Genomic DNA, 16,407 nt, shown 5'->3' with positions numbered 1-16,407 from the left:
GTATTTCTCTATGGTTCTCCAGGCGCTTGTGGATCACCGTGGGCATTTCATTGACATTAACACAGGCTGGCCCGGAAAGGTGCATGATGCACGCATCTTTCAGAACACTTGGCTGTTCAGGAAGTTGCAGGCTGGGACTTTTTCCCCAGAGTGGAAGATCACGGTAGGGGAAGTTGAAATGCCCACTGTGATCCTTGGAGACGCCGCTTACCCGTTAATGCCGTGGCTCATGAAACCCTACACAGGGAGCCTTGACAGCAGCAAGGAACGGTTCAACTACAGGCTGAGCCGGTGCCGAATGACTGTGGAGTGTGCCTTTGGCCGTTTAAAGGGCCGCTGGCAATCTCTGTATGGGAAGCTGGACTTGGCCAAAAACAGCATCCCCGCAGTTATATCCCCGTGCTGTGCCCTCTATAATATTTGTGAAGGGAAGGGTGAAAGCTTCACTCGGCATGGACCTCCGAGGTTCAACACCTGGAGGCTGAATTTGCACAGCCAGAGAGCAGGGCTATTACAGGGGCCCAGCGCAGGGCTGCAAGGATTAGGGATGCCTTGAGGGAGCAATTTGAGGCTGAAAACCAGCAGTGATATCTGGTGCCCTGCATGGGAGTGAAGTGCAGTAGTTCCAATCTTTGGGAATCAGTGTTTGCTAAGCAGACTTGCAGTGCCTGTTTATTTCTTGGGCTAAGGAGTATTTTACTTTATGCAATAATAAAGAATGTTTTCAAAGCCAAAAAATCCATTTATTGAAAAGAAAAAAAAATTATTTATTGAAAATAAACAAGGGGGTGGAGTGGGGAACGGTACAATCACAGATTCGCGTATGTCCTGTCTGGTGTGCTGTGCAGTGAGTGCTGCACTTCAGGATAGCTATACTGCATGGTGATGGGGGTTGAGTGCAGAGGGTAAGGGTCGTGGTTTTCAGGGCTGGGTGGTGAAGATGCTGGTGTTGGAGGCAGCAGGTGGCGTGAAGAACACGGAGGTTGGGGAAAGTGCGTTGGAGGTGACAGTGGGGCACAACGGAAAGAGTTCTGGGATGAGGGCGGGGGGGGGGGGGAGCACACATTTCCCACGGGAGCCTCAAAATGGTGAGTAAGGGGGATTGATTGTTTCAGGGCTGCACTGTCCTCTGGGATTCTGTGCCTTAGGGAGAGCCAACAGCTTCAGGGGGCACCTACACTGAACACTGTCCCAACATTTTCCACAGGAGTTCGTCCTGGACGATATCGCGCTGCTGAGGGTGACCTGGGAAGCAAGGGAGGGTCTTCTACTGCAATGCGGCTTCTGCCCTGGCCCATATGCAGCTTGCCTGTGTGCAGCAATGGTCCCCCCCACCCCTCGCAGCACAGTGGCGCGGACACGTTAGCCTGGCTGGGACAAGGACCATGGTGGCTCTCCCGATAAACCTGCACAAGCGCATTGCACACGTTCTGGATGAGACATTCGAGGAGATTACCGAGGCCGATTACCATGATGTGATAAACCACATCAATGCACTATTCCGCATCTAGGCATGCATGCCTAACCCTCCTCTCTCAAACAGCCCGCACCGAAAAAATTCCTTCCCGAAAAAAAAAACACTTACCGGGAACCTGCTCTTCTGTTTGTCCTCCACCAAGTACCGACCGCTGCGACTGGCTACCTTCCTCCTGGCTCGAGAAGAGCTCCTGGCTGCATGGCTCCAGGGATTCTGGGGTGTCTCCATCCGGCCCACCACCCTCACTCCCATTTTCCTCCTCCTCCTCTGCCGCCCCCCTCCCCCCCCCCCGGCTCTGAAGTGTCCACGGTGGTGCTCGGAGTGGAGGTGGGGTTAACCCCAAGTATCGCATCCAGCTCTTTGTAGAATCGGCAGGTCGTGGGGGGAGCACCCAAGCGGCCATTTGCATCGTGGGCTTTGCGGTAGGCACGCCGCAGCTCCTTCACTTTAATCGTGTATTGCAGGGCAGTCCCGGTCATGGCCCCTTTCCATCATGTCCTTTGATACCTTCCCGAAAGTATCATAATTCCTACGGCTGGAGCGCAGCTGGGACTGTACAGCTTCCTCCCCCCCCAACACTGATGAGATCCAGCAACTCGCCATTGCTCCATGCAGGGGCTCGCTTGGCACGTGGAGGCATGGGTCACCTGGAAAGATTCGCTGATAGCACTCCACACCACACTGGGCTGAGCAAGCAGGAAGGGGATTTTTAAAATTCCCAGGGAATGTAAAGGGTGGGTCACATGGTTGGTTACCTGAGGCCAGGGCAGTAGAGTTTGAACTGATGACCAGAATGGCTAGAACAGGCATTGTGGGATACTGCCGAATACTTCTGGAGGTCAGTCACAGCGCATTGGGCAGCCACACTAGCACCGCAGCGCTGAAGCGGCAGCGCAATACATGCTATTCCTCTCAGGGACGTGAAGTACATGCAGCGTTGCAACCACGGAGATACAGCGCTGCAAATACCTTGCTAGTGTGGACGGGGAGTGAGTTACAGTGCTGGGGGCGGCTTTACAGCGCTGTAACTCGCAAGTGTAGCCAAGGCCTCTGTCTTCTAGCTTCTGCTGAAACCACTCAGCCCACAAGACTTTGCTCTGGTCATATTTTGCCATGCAGCCCTGTGCCTTGGCTGATAGCCTCCCATTGTTTCCAGCTATCACTACATAAAAGGGCTTAATTGCTCTTGCATTTAGCTTGAAATAAGGGTGCTTAGCACACCCCTTAGCTTTACTCTGGCCTGTGATTTTCTATAGATCAAAGACCTGCTTGGTGGCAGCCATTAACACCTTCCAGCATAACAATATACACAACAGAGGGCAATGGTATCAGAATTGACCATAGAGCTGATATCACTGATAATGAGAAGCCTCAGACTGACTATACATTGGTAATAGATGGTTTTATAATTCCCACAGGTGCAAATGGGTAGTGACTGTTTTTACTGCCGTGCTTTTCTTGTTTTATGTGTGCAGAACTTTCTTTGCTAATTAAATTGTATTTGCTTTGTCATCGGAACTGGTTCCCCTTTCAGTTCTTCTGCTTAAGAATTATCCTTTATTAAACTTCAGCATCCAGTATTTCCCCCCGAGACTAACACTTGCTACAACAGCAAATTTATTAGTCCTCCCATAGGCAAGGTAGAGCCTGAGGATTTTTTTTTTAAATGCACACAGCTTTTTTAGATCTGCATGTGCAAGAGTTGGTGTGTCAAATGAGTTCCAAAGCCGCCTTTAATGAGAGAGTCCAACTCTGCAAAGATGCCTCGGGATCATACGTTTTGCCTGTTGGTATCGTATCCAGATCACTTTGGCACTCACAGGCACTTGCTTTTTCCTTTGCCCGGGGGTGCTCAACTTCTGTCAGCCCCAGGCCCCTCCCCCACTCCACCCCTCTGCCCTGCCTCTTACCACCCTCACTCTGCCCCATTCCTGCCTCTTCTTACCCAATTCCACCTCCTCCCCCAAGCACACCCCATCCCTGCTCCTCCCACCCCCAGCACCTCCCGCCTACCACAATCAGTCGTTCTGTGGCAGGCAGGAGGCACTTGAGGGGAGGGTGGAGGAACTGATCAGTGGGGCCTTCGGCAGATGGGAGGCGCTGCGGGGGAGCTGGCTGTCAGTGTGTGCTAAGCATCCACTAATTTTTTTCTGTGGGAGCACCCACCGAGTCAGGGCCGGCTTTAGGCCGATTTCCCCCGAATCGGGCCCCGTGCCTAAGAGGGCCCCCCGCCCTAAGGAAGAGCGCCTAACTTTTTAATTTTTACTCACCCGGCGGCGGGCTGTGTCTTTGTTGGCACTTTGGCGGTGGGTCCTTCGCTTGCTCCAGGTCTTCAGCGGCGGGTCCTTCAGTGCCACAGAAGACCCGGAGCGAGTAGGACCCACCTCAGAAGACCTGGACCGCTGCCGAATCGGGCCCTGCAGTTCCTAAAGCCGGCCATGCACAGAGTGGGCGCCTATTCTGGCACCATCATGCTGAGTGAATGGATCAGGTTTCTAAGGCATGGTCTACATCAGTATAACTACGTCCTTCTGGGGTGTGAAAAATCCCTACCCCTGAGAGATGCAGTTGTACTAGCCTAACCTCTGGTGTAGACAGTGCTATGTATATGAGAGAGCTTCACCCGTCGACATCGCTATCGCCTCTTGCGGAGATGGATTAACTATGCTGACAAGAAAAGCTCTCCTGTCGGCATAGTAGCATTTTCGCTGAAGCACTACAGTGGCACAGCTGCACTGGTGCAGCACTGTAAGTGTAGACCTCCCCAAAATGTGACAAAGAACACAGTTGCTTGGCTCCTTAGGTTCCGTGCTGGTGCTGCCAGTTGGTATCAGCCTGAAATGAGGGATGGGGAGTGGTTGGCTTTTTAAATGAAATGTTTCTCTGGAGTAAAAATAATTGATGGTGGGCAGGCTCCAACTGCATGAAGGACAGTGGGAAAGGAAGATTTTCAGAAGAAAACAGTAAATGCCATCTTTCCTTCAGACCATTACTCCTGGCTGGAGCAGAACTCACGTGGAATTGCTCTGAAGGTTCTGAAATCCTCCAGTCGGGTTTTTCACTTCCACTTGCCAGCCAGGATCAGAAGGGAAGGTTCCATAATACCCCCAGAAAAAGTCTAGTTCTTGGAGTATTTCTATTGTGAGCCTCTTCCCCAGAGCACTCCAGCTCTGTTTTTACAGACTCAAGGTTCAGATAGATTGCTTGGATGATATTCAGCTGTGTAATCAACTCTTTGGGTAATTATACAAACCAAACCACAGATGCAGTCCTCTTGGGGTTCCCTTATCAACAGAGTTGAGGAACTGCATGTTAAATAAATCAGTTGACTGCTTCAAGCCAACTTGGGGTGCCCTGCAAAGCCATTTGACTTGCTACAAGGCCCAAGGGTCATTGTGCAACCTTTTGTGCCTACCTCCACCCAATGTCTGTGTCATGCCAGATTGGGAGGAGGCTCAGGACTGGGGTGTGGGTTAGTGGCAGCAGTTAGAGGGATCAGGATGAGGGATTCATGTTAAACAGGAGCTGAGAGCAGTCTGCATTATGTCTCAGCCACAGGGAGACATCCTGATTTGCCAAGTGACTATCAGTTCAGTGTACTCAGTCCGTGTGATGCCTCTCCTGCTGCACCCCATGTAGCACTGGAATATGAGCCAGAATAGACAGACTCGTGTTCGGCATGGCTGAACTGGCCCTGCTAGGTGCATGTCTTGCAACTGTCCTTCAGTAGAAGGTATGTCACCCACTTTAGACCCCTAGTTTGCCTCTGTCCCATGCTGCTCTTGTGCTGTCTTGTTTCCACTTCTATGTTATCCTGCCATCAAAGATGTGGAATCATGAAGCTGGAGTTCTAGACCGTGTTATTTACAACAAATAAATTAATCAGACAGTGATAAAAGCTCCTTATGCCGTTAGTTTTTTGTGTCGTCACTTTGCACCTTCAACTCACACTGTCTCTCTCATTTGGATTTGGCAAATTGAGAGGCAAGAGTGGGAGGAATTAGGAAGGGAGGAAGCAGAGAGAGAACAAGCATCCATTATAATTTAAAAATGTAGTATGTTAATCATCAGGACTATCAGTATGTTATGTGCAGTGTAGCTGTAGCCTTGTCGGTACCAGGATATTAGAGAGAGAAGGTAGGTGAGGTAATATCTTTCTGGTCCAATAAAAGATATTACCTCACCCACCTTGTTAATCAGTTACTGGTCTAGTTAGTAGATGGGGGGAAGTAGAAGACGCAATGTATCCTAATTTTAATGAGGCTTTTGACACAAATGCCATTTTCATAAGCACACTAGGGAAAAGTGGTATAGATAAAATTACTATAAGGTACGTTGCACAACTGAATGAAAGACTGTACTCAAAGAGTAGTTACCAATGGTTTGCTGTCAAACGCGGGGGACAAATCTGGTGAGGGTCCCACAAGGATCTGTTCTGGGTCCAGTAATATTCAATATTTTTTTATTAATGACTTGGATAATGGAGTGGAGAGTATGCTTGTAAAATTTGTGGATGAGACCAAGCTGGGAAGGATTGCAAGCACTCTGGAGGACAGGATTAGCATTCAGACAAACTTGACAAATGAGAGAATTGGTCTGAAATCAACAAACTGAAATTTAATAAAGACAGGTGCACAGTACTTCATTTAGAAAGGAAAATTCAAATGCACAATTACAAAATGAAGAATAATTGGCTAGGTGGTCATACGACTGAAAAGGACCTGGGAGTTATAGCAGCTTGCAAATTGAATATGAGTCAGCAATGTGAGGCAGTTGCAAAAAAGGTTAATCGCATTCTGGGGTTTATTACCAGGAGTGTTGTATGTAAGACATGGGAAGTAATTGTCCCCCTCTACCCAGAACTGGTGAGGCTTCCACTGTACTGTGTCCACTAGGCACCACACTTTAGGAAAGATGTGGTTAAAGTGGAGAAAGACCAGAGGAGAACAACAAAAATTATAAAAGGTTTAGAAAACCTGACCTATAAGAAAGGTTTAAAAAATTGGGCATGTTTTTTTTCTGAGAAAAGAAGACTGTGGGTAGGGGGGACGGGGACTTAAGACCAGTCTTCAAATATGTGAAGGGCTATTATAAAGAGGGTGGTGATCAATTGATCTCCATGTCCGCTGAAGGTAAGACAAGAAGTAATGGCCTTAATCTGCATCAAGGGAGATTTAAGTTTGATATTGGGGAAAAATTTTCTAACTATATGGTTAGTTAAGACTTGGAACAGGCTTCCAAAGAAGATTGTGGAATCACCGTCACTGGAGGTTTTTAAGAACAGGCAGGACAAACACCTCTCAGGGATGGTCTAGGTTTACTTAATCCTGCCTCAGGGCTGAGGCTGGACTAGATGACCTGCTGAGATCCCTTCCAGCCCTGCATTTCTGTGAGAAGGAAGAACCGTAGTTTAGTTCTGTAGTTATTGTTGGGCCTGCTCCAACTGCCATCCAAGTCCATGGGAGAGTTGGCATTGACTTCACTGGGAGAAATGTCTGTCCCTGGCCCTTTGGACATGCACTGCCAAAACAGACAAGGTGTGCGGGGTTGAAGGTACCCTGTCACTCTGTGGGAATTACTACTTACTGAGCCTCATATGAGAGCAAGTCTTAGAGCTTGTCTAAACAGAAAGTAGTATCTTTTAGTTAACAGTGTGAATTAACGTCAACATAATCAAACTGATGCAAATCTCTGTGTGGTCACTCATTTCGGTTCAAGCTGCAGTGTGGCTTATTTTGGTTTAGCTTAAGTCGACTGACATCCAGTTTGAGATAAACCAAAATAAGAGTATCCACACCAGTTTAACTGAGGTTTTTTTGTAAACAAGGCCCTCCTGTGGGTTTACAGATGAGAAGCTTGAGAATCAACAACTCTGAGTCACATGGCCTGTTGGGTAGGGCAATCTTGTATCTCCTTGCAGGGTATCCTTGGGCCACAGAGTACACGCACCATTACTGTGTGTGGGATTCCCACTGAGGGAAATGGGACTAGAACCCTAGTCCTTTAGTTCTAAAGCCACAGGCCTCTGTCACCTGAGACCACTTACAACTAGTGAGAGCAACAGCTCCCCACACCCAGAGTTAACAGCAAAACGACCACAGCAGCACCTGTGAGTAACAGGCATCCAGAGAAGCTGCTTCCCAAGACCACAGCAGAGCTGTCATGGCCAACTCATCACAGGAGCGGAGGCTGGTACTATTGCTAAGGTGGGTGTTAGCACCAGTCCTGTTGTTAGGGGAGGTGGTTGCTAGGGGGTATGTTAACTATGGCTGGGGGGGATCCCTCCCTCATTCTTCACAGCTCTGCCTGGCCTCTTGCTGTGGTACTGCTTCTGCCTTGGGTTTGATGGCTGCTGCTTCCCCTCCAACTCAGCATGCCTCTCTGCAGGGCAGAGCTGAGGGACAGCTAGCCCCCACCACCCTGAGGAAGCTGGGTGTGAACATGAGGGAGACTTGGGGTGGGTGAGGGGATCTAGTAACCTCTCCCAATGAAAGACGGTAAGGAGCAAAGACACATATACATCTCCCTCCCAACAAAGGGGGTGGGGATAGCCCAGATGAGGAGCACAGGGGAAGTCAGTGCCCCCTGGAGGGGGGGCTAGAGACTCTCAAGGAGAAGCAGGGACACCCCCACCCTGAGTAAGGGGCAGGACAGAGAAACTAGCAACCCCTGACTTAGTGGAGAGAGGAATTTGGAGTGAGCCCCAGGGGGACAGGACATGAGCAGAGAGATCCCAGGAGGAATGGGGAGAGAAACCTCTACTGGGGGGAACAAATGAGTGGGCCAAGCCAGGGGGAAAGTGTTGAGACAGAGAGGGAAAGGGAAGAAAGACAGAAGAGCAGAAAATTAAACTGCAAAAGATGGAGACAGAAGAGCGAGATGGGACTGAAAACTGTGGAGGGAGCAGGAGAGAAATACAGGGAGACCCAGTGAGTTCCCTTTGTCATTTACTAATTTATATGGCAATCTGCATGGCACTTGATACATCAGGCAGGGCCTGCCCTGAAGAGGTTGTGGTCTAAATAAAATACACACTATGCCAATGAAAGGGAGCAGGCAGCAGTGAAAGCTGGCATGACTGGAATAGAAAGTGGAGCATGTGGCATTCTGTTTGGATCATTTTTATTTATTAATTTTTTATTAGACAACTTGGTGCCAAAACGTTGCCTAAAACTGTACAGCTAGGCCCCGATCCTGCAAGCTAATCCACACAAGTAGCCCCTTACCCTGGGTGCTTGCACAGGGGTCCTCTGCATGGATCTGGCTGTAGGATCAGGGCCCTGCTGTTTTGATCAGATTTATACAGCAGGAACCTTTCAGGCTGTGTGAATGTGGACAAACAAGGAGATTGGAGTGACCTGATTGTGGGTAGAAAGTGAATATGCAGGGCCGGCGCAACCCATTAGGTGACCTATGCGGTCGCCTAGGGCACTATAATTTGGGGGGTGACGACCGCGGCGGTATTTCGGTGGCGGACCTTCCGCCACCTCTGTGGGAGGCGGCATTTTGGGGCGGGACCTTCCGCCGCCTAGGGCGGCAGAAAAGCTGGCGGCACTCCTATGAATATGGAAGCTCCGTAGCTCTGTGTATGGGAAGAGGCAACAGCTTTTAGCTTTATGTTTGTTTTTGCGGTGTTGTGAGTGTTATTTTATTGTGAGTCTTGCATATTGGATGGTTTAATTAAAGCCCCAAAGTCCTGGAAACAATCTCAGCATTTATTTAAAACAATAAGTATGTTTCCAGCCCTCCCGATTGCGTAGGAAAGCTTGAAAATGTGACCCAAGTGCAAACTAAAGGCTCAAAAGTCAGAAGGCAAAAAAAAAAAAGAACCCTCACATTTCTTTATTTATTTTAATTTCATGCTTTTTTAAGGACTGGGTGATGAGTTTGGGACTCTCAGGCTTGTTTTTTTCTCTACAAAAACATGGCTGGCTTTTGAATATCTTTTCTGTATGTTTCTTGTGCAGCCACTAGGAAATGCAAGAGGGCATGTAGGGCACAGTGCTTTTAGGGTATGTTTGTTGACATTGTATTGGAACAAGGTTTGGCATGATGACAAGTTAGACAAATGCAGATATAGAGATAAACACTGGGAAAGTACACCATTGACCTGAGAATTTTCTGACGTTGACCCTCCCCCGAACCTCCTTTTTCTTAGCCTCCCCAAAGCTTCCTCCAGCCATCTCAGTTTTGATTGGCTGGCTACAGGTCTGGGTATGTGATCATGTGATTAAATACAGTGGCCTATATTCTCTCCTGCACTAAGATCTGCTTGGAGTAGGGGGAGAGAGGGCCCAGGGAGCAAACTGTACCTCCCTGCTTCTCAGAGTTCATCTGTACCAGCCCTGGCCCATTAATATAGTTTAGGGTAGCCTGCAAGGTGCTCTGACTTATACCAACTGGCTAGAAACCTTACTCCAGTTGTGACTTGGCATAGCAGATACCCTGTGCCCCACCTCCAACACAGCCCCTCCTGCTCCCTATGCCAGAATGTGTGCGGGGATGGGGGGTAGTGCGGGGAGGTGGCATAGGAGCTGTCTCTGCCGCTTTGTGCTAGCCAAGAGCTCACATAAACTGAGGGAATTCTCAGCTGGCCAGTTAGGGCCTGATTCTACCACTTCCTGAGGGGTGTAAAGAATGGGAGAACCTGAGCCAGTACTCTAACAAATACACACAAGAGGAGAACGTGAAGGTTGTCTGGGCAAACTTAACTTGCGGGTGTCCTGATTTTTGAGTACTTCTTCAATTGCAACATTTTTCTTTTTATGAAGAATAAAAATTACCGGAAAGTGTTTTTTAAAGTGTTGTTTTTTTTTCTGCTTGGATTCCACCCCCGTCCCCCTTAGAAATACCTGAAACGTAAGAACATAATAACATAAAAGCGGCCATACTGGGTCAGAACAAAGGTCCATCTAGCCCAGTATCCTGCCTTCCGATAGTGGCTAATGCCAGGTACCCCAGAGGGAATGAACAAAACAGGTAATCATCAACTGATCCATCCTCTGTTGCCCATTCCCAGCTTCTGACAAACAGAGGCTAGGGACACCATCCCTACCCATCCTGGTATAGTTGGGATTATGTTTTCCAATGTGCATTACTTTGCATTTATCACCATTGAATTTCATCTGCCATTTTGTTGTCCAGTGACCCAGTTTTGTGAGATCCTTTTGTAGCTCTTCACAGTCTGCTTAGCACTTAACTGTCTTGAGTAGTTTTGTATCATCTGCAAATTTTGGTACCTCTCTATTTACCCCCTTTTCCAGATCATTTATTAATATGTTGAATACGACTGGTCCCGGTACAGACCCTGGGGAACACCAGTATTTACCTCTCTCCATTCTGAAAACTGACAATTTATTCCTACACTTTGTTTCCTATCTTTTAACCAGTTACCAATCCACGAGAGGACCTTCCCTCTTATCCCATGACTGCTTACTTTCCTTAAGAGCCTTTGGTGAGGGACCTTGTCAAAGGCTTTCTGAAAATCTAAGTACACTATATCCACTGGATCCCCTTGTCCACATGCTTGTTGACCCCCTCAAAGTAAATCTTGTCTTCCCAGTCCTTGCTGAAGGACTTAGACATGTTTCTTAGTCCTTAACTCAGAGTGAGAGTACTGAATTCTTAACAAAGTGAGCTTTTATCCAAGTGTTTGAGTTAAACAGGTGTTAACAAAAGCATAGAGCTTTAAATAGTTGGATTATTAATTACTTTTATTCTCAGTTATAGAAGTTCAACTTCTTTAATATTTGTGAAATCACAATAGAACTAGTTCTCTAGTTGCCCATAGAGTCTTGCAGGGTAGATAAGACCTGAATATGTAGTGTAACAAACAGTGAGAAGGAAAACAAAAAAGACACCATCCTTTCAGCACTTCTTTATATATCATAAAGAAAGAAAACCAGGATAAGGGCCCATCTCCCGCACTTTTTTATAGGTCACCTTTAACCCTTTTCCTGCCTATTTTATTCCCATGGTACCTATACCCTTGCATTGCAGTAGTATACACTGGCAGAAGATCCAGAATAATCATGGTGAAGAACAGTTCATACTTCAAAATAAATAAATCATTGACCCCTCCTGATATAATGGACAGCTTACAAAAACATTAAGGCTCAATTTACTCAAGTACTCCATGTTCTTTCTATGTCCTCAATGGCTCTGAAGCAGAATTTCCTCAATAAAAATGACTGATGTACTTAAATTGCTCCAAATTACCCATTTGTATTTATTCACTGGAGCCTTTGTAACCCATCATGTACAATATATTCAGCCCCTGATGCTGTTTTTGACTCAGAAGCAGAGGATCTAGCTTCAGAATTTTCGTTTATACACACAAGAAACAAAAGTTGAAAATATTTCCCCCAAATGCACATATGAAAATTACATCCAGGAAACGTGTAACTAGTCTCTTTCTCCATTTGTGCTTTGCTATGTGTTCAAAACACAATAATGCTTTCATTGCCACCAAAGGACACTCAGTTACAAGGCCAGGTGCAGTAGCATCAAAGCAAGAAAAGGTCTAGGTGCAAGCCACTGTCAGGGTAGAGTGGGATCTCATCTAAAATTGCTTTGAAAAACAACTTGAATATGTTCAATAATGTAAAAGACAGTAGCATAAAACTGAAACAAAGAACGTGCACTGATTGAGATCAAATAAGTACAAAGTCAAGAATTATCTGCTAAGGTAAACATAGAATATTTCATTACATAATACTTGTAGTTATTGGGTGACCCAAGGATCTGAGTATGTAGGGGGATAGAATACATTCAGCTAATCCTTCACTATACCACTGATGTGTTTATAAAAAAGGATTTAAAAAAACAAATAGAATGCAGTGCATTTGGTTGCAGATACTTAAGTGCATGAAGTTCCTGCTTCAGAAACATATATATCATGTTGCATAAGTATATCGTGTGTTGGTCAAATAAATTGGAGATCTCATTCCTAATACTAGTAGATTGTGTGTCCATATAACCAAAATTTCCCCCATCACAATTGGAACTGAGTTGGCAATCTCAGCACAGGCTAGGGTGACCAGACAGCAAGTGTGAAAAATCGGGTCAGGGGTGGGGAGTAATAGGAGCCTATATAAGAAAAAGCCCCAAATATCAGGACTGTCCCTATAAAATCAGGACATCTGGTCACCCTAGCTTAGGCCCAGGACTGAATAGGCCATGGAGAGCACACCGACTCAGCCCTAGAGGTTGTCTTTCCAGGTCAGGATTGAGGCACAGTGTGGGGGATATTCTGTGGCCAAAAAGAGAAGATCATTCTCCAGAGATGTCCATGTGACACCACATTTACCAGCAGGGCTGGATTAACCACTAGTCACAATAGGCCCCTGGCCCTGGGATGACATTATGTATGGGATAATGTCATATCCTACACAGCCTGGAGCCCAGGAGGAGCAGACAGCCTTCAGCTTGAGGCCATCAGATGTAGGCCCACCAGGCTGTCAGACAGAGCCCACCTCCCCCCCGGAGCTCTGCCGCACCAAGCCTTCCCACACAAGGGCCTTCTGCTGATCTAGTAGGCAGGGGGCCTGCTATCCTGGCCTTCACTATGGCTGGGGCCTTTCTCCTCAGTCTGCTGCTCCCTCTCTTTAGGTGTGCGGTGGGGTTGCCCCCTACCCAGGTTTTCTCTTTTTGAGGAAGCTGTCCTAGGAAATCTGTCTGGGTGCTCAGTATACACTGACCCCTGTCCAGTTTTATGGGCTCAGGATCAACCTGGATGTCCCAGTTTTTTTGTACCTAAGAAGTGGCAACCCTAGCAGATGGGGTCCATGCATGTGTGTGTTTCTTTCAATCAATCCCTACTCTAGGTCCTTATTGCCCCTTGAGCCAGCTGGTTCCCCGGTTCATTGTCTTTTGACTTCTTTTGCCCAATTAACAATTGAAATGTAATTAAAGAGAAAATGCTGGGTAACAGCCTTGTAAAATAAGTCCCATTTATTTTATTAATTATTAATTTGTAAATACAGTTTCATCTGTAAAATATGCCAGCCACAGATATTTTGGGAACAGATGATCCAGTCAGAGACTGAACAATCAGGGAGTTGTTTATAAAATCCATACATGTGGGCCAGTTAAATCAAACTGCATTCATCAAAACAAATCCAACATTCATGAGGGAGAAAATGCCACTTGAGCTCTTGGGGTGGCGAGGCAGCAACTGGCGGTGTAGATGCTCGGCCTCAGTCTGAGAAGTGGCATTTGGAGGAGAAGGAGTTGTGGCTGTCTAGAAAGGTGAGAGGAGTGAGTTTCAAAGGGAGAAAAAGCTGGTGCCCAAAACAAATGACTATGACATCTCAGGTCCTTCTCTGGTTCAGCTTTTGAACAAGCCATGCCCTTTGAGGAAGAACCACCATGAAAAAGCCCCGGAGCACCGAGAAATGCAGCATGCAAAGGAGGCCATTTGTAAGACAAAGGAGGCTTTTGTGAAATCAGGGTTCATAAACGGTATTCAATCTGCTGTACCTCTTTGCATTCAAAAAGTCTATTGTTTTCGATAATCCTATCATTTCTCTTCTGGAAAGGATGAAACCCTGCTTTGTTCTAGATTCATTAGTCTAGAACTGGCTTCACACTTCTATTTAAAGTCAGCATTATTCTTTGGGAGTTAGACTCCCAACCCAATGATTGCTCATTATTTTTTATGAATATTGCACATTCCCCACACAAATCAGAGCTACGATTAGTACTTTTGCATTGTGATCATAGAAGATGGACTGTGCATCACAAACCTTCTAAGTGCAGTGATGTAAAAAATCTAAAGCAGTTGACATTTGATATCACTTGATTTTCCTCTGGTGCACAAACATTTGATGTTAGTAACAAAAACCATTGATGCCAAGTGATATTAATAGGTAAAAATAGAAAACTGACAGTAATGCTACAATCATTGTGTTGCCTATACGCAGTTTGCTTATAAAAATCTAAAACAACTGCATTTCAAAAATGGATGGAAAGAATTATATGAAGTTTGTCCTATACCAAGATCTCCAGCAGATGTAAATGGGTGCACTTCCATCGAAGGCAATGAATTTGCACTGTTTTTCACCAGCTGAGTATCTGGCCCCCTATTTTTAAGAATATTAACCATATTTGCTTCACATATTTAGCTTTACTAAAGTGCCATACTAAAACAAACTATTGCTCATTTGCTCATTAGATATCTTTTGCTTTTAAGATGTAGTCACATGAAACATAAGCACCAAGCATTTTTAGTTACTATTAATAAATCTAATCTGAAAATATATTTTTTTTCTGAACCTAACCTAGAATTCCAAGTAAACAGTGTTTGTGCCCACTAGGAGTCTGACCCCACAATGAGCTCCATACAGGTGGATGAAGTCATTGCTCACTCATGCAGAGTCATTGCGGGACTGGGATACTGGGCAGTAAAGCTGCATCCTTTCCCCCTCCCCCTGAGAAGGATCCTAAGGAAAACGCCAGACATATAACAGGAATCATTTTCAGATTTGTTTTCAAAACTCTCTATGTATGTGTTTTTCTCTTCTTTCTATAGATGCTCTAAGGAATGTCTCCCTCTCAGGTATCTACTATTTTAGAGACTCAGTCAGCTATTAAATAGCTTTGTTTAACTGCAGAAATGAGTAAAAAGAAGTCCTGCATGGCAGTCTATTTAGGACCTGCTCCTTCATTCCTTGCACACCCAAAGTTCTCAGTGACTTTAGTAGTGTTTCAGGTGAGAAGGAATGGATGACTGTATGTACTGTTGTTGAATATTGAATATATAAGCCTTTATTTTGTTAAGACTTGCCCAGTTGTGCCAGCACACTCATTTCCAATAGCGTGAGCCAGGCTGTTGAGGGTAGGCACACAAAATATACAGCTACATGTGCAAAGCAAATAAATCATGCAGAATATCCATTTGCATGAGCAAAAAGCAAATTGCAACATCTTTGTCTATGCAACTGAATATTTTATACCAAATATTGAGACATGGCAGAATTCAATTTTTTTTTATAATTTTGACAGATAATATTGATATTTATTTTTAAGCATTTGTTTTGTTTAAATTTTCAGTTGCACAAAATTATGGGTGTTAAGCACTTTTTAAAATTTTTATCTGTTTAAATTTTCACAGTTGCAGGAAATTATGGGGAATCAGACAATGGGGGGGTCAAACAATAATTATTTAATGATAGTAGACTTTGAGATTCAAAAAACTAAAGCTTTATAACTGCAAAAACACAAATTATCAACATCACATGTCAAAATATACAAAGAAAGTATCCTTAAATCAAATTCTAATAAGTTCTCAAGCAGCATTTTTCTTTCTTTGCCTATGTATAATTTTTGATTATTATTGATAGAAATATTTTTTCGATAGCTTGTGTGTTCAGTGAAATCAACATTTACCAATAATAATCTAATCATTCCAAGCCTAGAAATATTTATATACATACTTCATACTTGTTTTGTGCATGATAAGCTGTTGTGTTGTATAAAGGTTGGCACAGCAGACAGGAAAGTATAATGCCTTGAGGGCAAGGGACTGGACTAGATGACCTCTTTAGGTCCCTTCCAGTCCTATGATTCTAATGTGGATAGTACCATGTTAGAAGTTTGCAAAATATTGGTAATAAAAGAGAAAAGCGTTCAACACTGGACTCGTGTCTTACCATACCATTTTGAGAAGGGATATTTGTTCCTGAAACACTCATGTTTTACAAATGCTTGTGCTCAAAAATGAGCCCCTTTTCCAGGGGAAACTGGAATGCATTTTTCTGAGGTAAAATGAGCCCGCTCCAAGTCAAAGATTGCATAGAAATTTGAATTGTCACAGAATATTTGCTTATATTTAGACATCTTGTTGAATTTCATTGAAAACTCAAATCTGAGAGGTGCAAACTGGCCCCCAAGTCACAAAATTGCATCAGTTTTGCATACTTCTGCACAAC

Source organism: Trachemys scripta, chromosome 7 (genome assembly GCF_013100865.1).
Source record: "Trachemys scripta elegans isolate TJP31775 chromosome 7, CAS_Tse_1.0, whole genome shotgun sequence".
NCBI lineage: Eukaryota > Metazoa > Chordata > Testudines > Emydidae > Trachemys > Trachemys scripta.
Note: the sequence above shows the minus strand (reverse complement) of the source record.